This window comes from Callithrix jacchus, chromosome 14 (genome assembly GCF_049354715.1).
Source record: "Callithrix jacchus isolate 240 chromosome 14, calJac240_pri, whole genome shotgun sequence".
Classification (NCBI taxonomy): Eukaryota; Metazoa; Chordata; class Mammalia; order Primates; family Cebidae; genus Callithrix; species Callithrix jacchus.
The window spans coordinates 1,590,344-1,595,752 of NC_133515.1; the positions used below are offsets into that span (position 1 = coordinate 1,590,344).

Below are 5,409 nucleotides of genomic sequence, written 5' to 3' on the forward strand. Positions count from 1 at the left end.
TGCAACTTTAAGTCCTTAAGCTAAATGCCATGTAAGAAAACCAATTTTGCTACATGCTAATTGATATAAATAAAAGAATAAGTTTCTACAGAATATTTCTGATCACAAAACATCACAAAACTTCTAAATAAAGAATCCAAACACTTCCACATTAACCACTGACATAAATGTGAGATATATATATGTTTACGAAAGCATAATAAAAGCAAGTAAGATAATTATTTACCCAATTATTCAGTTCAGAGTCTGGGGTGGCCAGAATCCATCCCAGCTACTCAGAGCATCAGGTAGGAGCCAACCCTGGCCAGGCAGCCTTTCTATCACACTGTGCTTTTATACACACTTGCATTCACTCCTACTGGGACAACTTAAGACACGCCAGTTCATTTAAAGTGCATGTCTTTAGAATGTGGGAGGAAATGAGTTTCAAAAGGATGCTGAACTATTGTCTTGTTTTGCTAAGGAAGAGTGGAGATTAGAGTGATATATTAATACTCATTTTGAAACACGTCTTAACAAAACACACTCAAATTCTTTCCACACACTCATACACAAATAAACCGATTCTGGGACATCCCATATGTGATGCAACATAAATCCAGTTACAATAAGTTTTTAGTTTTCTATCATATATTGAAACATGATTGACCTTACTTTTGTATTTATGCTAAGTAAATTATATTAGGAAGTGATATAAGTAAACTAAGCCCTACTTGAGGAGGGAGGAAATAATTAGAGGAAAGAATAGGTGTTTGTTCTGAGATAAAGTTTATTAGGACAGATAGCACATGATATCTAAAAAGAACACAATAACATATTAATTTCTAAGCATGGTACAGGAATCCAGGACAAGCTGGGATACAGAAATCTCAGTAGCTAGAAGCAGGACCCATGAGTGGGATGTAGTGGGAAGGCTAGGAATAGTAAAAGAAACGTTTTGTTTACTGTGTAAGGTTTTTAACACTTTTTGTAATTATTGGAGATAGAGTAAAATAAATAATAATGTTTTTGACAACTTCTTGATCTTGCTGAACTCTTTCTGTTTTAAGTAATATTCTAGGTGTTTTTGTAAAGATTAGGTTATTTAAACTCATAACAGTTTATAGAAATAAGAACATTAAGTCACACAGTATTGTTTGACCTAAACCACCCACAATTAGAGAGTAAAAATGAGAATTATTTACTCCTATAGTCTCAATTTAAATCCTCTGTGTTTGATGTCACCATTGTTATGTTTCCTACTATAATAATGTGGCTCCAGAATAATGGGCATCAGATAAAAAGTGGAAAATTTGGGTTTTCAAAACTCTGAGTTAGAAAAACCACCACAAAGAAGACCTGGCAACAAGTTGTTTCCACTGAAAATTATACTTTAAGTGAAGAAAGAAATGTCTTAAATAACATCCTATGGGACAGGACACCAATCACAAATGTTTTTGATGAGATAAGAAATATTGAAGCAGGCAGAATAATGACCTCTAAAGATGTCCTGGAAACTGTGAATATGTTTCTTGACATCCTGAACCCTGGAGACTGTGAATATGTTGCTTGACATAACAAAGGGACTTTGCAGATGTGATTATGTTAGGATCTTGATACGGAAGATTAACCTGGATTATCAGGGTGGATCCAAAAAAATCACAAGGTTTAATTGGGTCCACCAAGAGGGAGGCTGGAAAATCAAAGTCATATGGAGAAGTGATAGCAGAATTAGAGGTCAGAGTGATGGGGATGCAATCTTTGAAGATAGTAGGGGGCCATGAGCCAAGGAATGTGGTCAGGCTATAGAAGCTAAAAAAGGGGAGTAACAAAGTCTCTTCTAGAACCTCCAGAAGGAACACAGCCATACTGAGACCTTCATTTGAGGACTATAAGACCTATTTTAGACCATAGGCAACCAGATAAATAAGATAATAAAGCTGTGTTGTGTTAAGCCACTAAGTTTGTGGTAACTGGTTATGGTAACAATAAGAATCCAATATGTATATTCAAATACCCAAATTAACATCTCGCTTAAGGATTTTCTGATTCATTTTCTTTTATAAGTCTTGGATTCTGAGTAGCAAGTGCAGACCATCTGGCCTTCTGTTGTAATTAATACCACTTAGTCTGTGCTATGATTTTTAAAAATACTGAATACTGGATTTTGTAAACATATCTTTTCCTGAGATAATTATCTTAGGATGTAAGGATTGAAATGACTTCTAAATTAAACAGGTGTTGGCCCACTGCTGTGACAATCTAGTATGTCCTTTTAAAGTTTCAGACTCCAAAAGGGAGGGCAACTCAGAATTTGCAATTAAATTAATACAACTCTCAGGTTTCAAAAGAACTATATCTATTATTAGGAGAAGGAGCCCAGGCTAGTGACACTATTGGTAGCCTCAATTCTATTCAGGCATCAAGAAACCCCTGGCTGTGTAGGCTAGACAAGAAATTGGGCACTATTGTCTTGATTTTATTCAATTTAGGATTGTTGATATGGGGATTTTGATACTCAAGTTTTAAAGTAAATGATCTTAGACTTCTATCCCTTTGATCTTTGCATTTTAGTTTTCAAATAGATTTACTATTTTAACTTCTATTTCTTCTTAGGAAATTTATATGAAGATGAATTTATATTCAAATTTGGCTCATCTACATGTTGTTTGCATTCAGTGGTTGAAGTGTCTTTATAGATTTCATCTTAATGTGGCGTTTTATTCTCAATTTTATGTAAGCTGTTTCTTACAACTGCAAGAAAAATGACTGTATCTTATGGGGTAAGTTCTGGATAATGCCTGTACCCACCCTCTATAGCTGCCTAACATGGAAAATGTGGTAACTGCTATTTCAAATTGTGTTCAGTCACAGACACAAAACTTGGTGGACTTGCATTTTATGTTTCTATAACTTCCCATCCTTCAGGTAACATGTTTTGTGAATTCAGCCGCACTATAGACAAATTTAATAATCCACAGAAGTGCATGCATTATGACAACATACACTTGCAGAAGAGCTTTTTACATTTTTTTTCTAAATATGTGTACATAGCCTTCTGTGCACCATGTATCTTACATGTTGAACAATGTGAGAAGAAAACACTAGAAGGTTTGAATGCAGCTTTGCCAGGGCATGAACTTAATTAGATACAGTTCTGATCCATTACTGAGAGTGCTGGAAACAAAATGTGAAAATCTTACCAGAGTCCCAGAAGATCTGAAAGAAGCAATGTTTGGGAAACAGTCTCATGAATGCTGGCAGAAAACCAGTCACTTACCTGATTGAAAAATCAGCAAAAAATATTTCGGTATGATGAACTCAGCTATTTTTTTCTTCCTTTTGAGAGGAAATCTGCTCAGTGTTTTCTCCCTGGATCCTCCATGTGGTAAGTCTCACCGGGGTGACTCTCCATATCAAGAAGTCTCACCAGGGAAGGCTGCCTATTGCTGAGTAATAAATTGCTCTAATTGGACTGCCTGCCTGGGTTGTGGAAGTGATAGCCGCAGACCGAGCCTGCTGTTTTCTTGCTGCTGCTTTGGCTTCCCAGCTACCCCCCGGACGGTGAGGGCAGCCCGGCTGTGAATGGTCAGATAGCCCCTGTCTCCCGCCGCCAATCTCTGGCCCCGAGCAACATGGAGCAGACAGTGGCGGCAGCAGCAGCGGGCAAGGAGGAAGATGGCGAGATGGCTGCCGGCCTGTGTAGTGGACTGTGGCACGGGGTATGCAAAACTAGGATATGCTGGAAATACAGAACTGCAGTTTAACATCCCTTCTTGTATTGCTATTAAGGAGTCGGTAAAAGTGGGTGATCAAGCTCAAAGGAGGGTGATGAAAGCTGTTGATGACCTAGACTTCTTCAATGGTGATGAAGCAATAGGAAAACCTACATATGCAACAAAGTGGCCAATCTGCCATGGTACAGTTGAATATTGGGACTTGATGGAAAGGTTTATGGAGCAAGTGATCGTTAAATATTTAAGGGAAAAACCTGAAGACTATTATTTTCTCTTGACTGAACTTCCATTGAATACTCCAGAAAACAGGGAATATACTGCTGAAATAATGTTTGAATCTTTCAATGTTCCAGGCTTGTACATTGCTGTGCAGGCTGTTCTTGCCTTAGCTACATCTTGGACCTCAAGAAAAGTAGGAGAACGGACATTGACTGGTACGGTAATAGACAGTGGAGATGGTGTCACTCATGTCATTCCTGTGGCTGAAGGGTATGTGAAGGGTTATATTAAACACATTCCAATCACAGGATGAGATATAACATATTTTAATCAGGAACTGCTGAGAGACCAAGAAGTAGGAATCCCTCCAGAACAATCTTTGGAAACTGGCAAGGCAGTAAAGGAGTGCTATAGTTACGTCTGCCCAGATTTAGTGAAAGAATTTAACAAGTATAATACAGATGGGTCAAAACGGATTAAACCGTATACTGGAATCAATGCTATCTCAAAGAAAGAATTTTCAGTTGATGTTGGTTATGAGAGATTTTTTGGACCTGAAATCTTTTTTCATCCAGAGTTTTCTAATCCAGACTTTACACAACCTATCTCAGAAGTTGTAGATGAAGTAATTCAGAATTGTCCTGTTGATGTCAGACGTCCTCTCTACAAGAATATTGTCCTCTCTGGAGGTTCAACCATGTTCAGGGACTTTGGACATCACTTGCAAAGATATTTAAAAAGAACTGTAGATACCCAGCTGAAATTAAGTGAGGAATTTAGTGGTGGTAAATTAAAGCCATAACCTATTGATGTACAAGTCATTACACACCACATGCAGAAATATGCAGTTTGGTTTGGAGGATTAATTCTGGCTTCCACACCTGAGTTCTACCAAGTATGCCACACCAAAAAGGATTATAAAAAAATTGGACCTAGCATTTGTCATCACAATCCAGTGTTTGGAGTCATGTCGTAAAATTGACTTCATAATTATTGGGGTTAGAAAGGTGGGAAAGAGACAATCTTTCTGATTACCTGTTTTGTCTGGATGGCTGGTTTTGAGGTTTTAAACCTGATGTGAAATAGTAAGACCAAACATGATTATACAGGAATATTTTAATAAGTTTATCAACAATGCAGATGTATAAGAGAGTGAAAGTCATTGTGTTTTTCTTTAGATTTAATATTTGAATCTTATATGTAACAAAAAGAAGTGGGTTTTAGTTCTTTCTGTGCCCTGATATTTTGTATATTAATAAATTATCCAAGATTTGATGGGATTTATCCGTGTGTAGAAAGCTCTATAATGCTTGAATTGCACACTTCTAAGTGTGCAATGCAAGAGCTTGTTTATATTACATACTTTTTATACTTTGAGGAAAAAAGTCTAAGAAAAATTGTATTTGAGGAAAAAAAACCATGACCAAGTAAATGATAAATTCAAAGAATAGCCTCATGAGACTTGGCATACACA

General features: G+C 36.9%; 1 pseudogene; it reads left to right on the forward strand.

Moving 5' to 3' along the window:
• Positions 1–3,654: 3,654 nt before the first annotated feature.
• LOC118151292 (actin-related protein 3 pseudogene) lies at positions 3,655–5,032 on the forward strand (annotated as a pseudogene).
• The last annotated feature ends 377 nt before the right edge of the window (positions 5,033–5,409 follow it).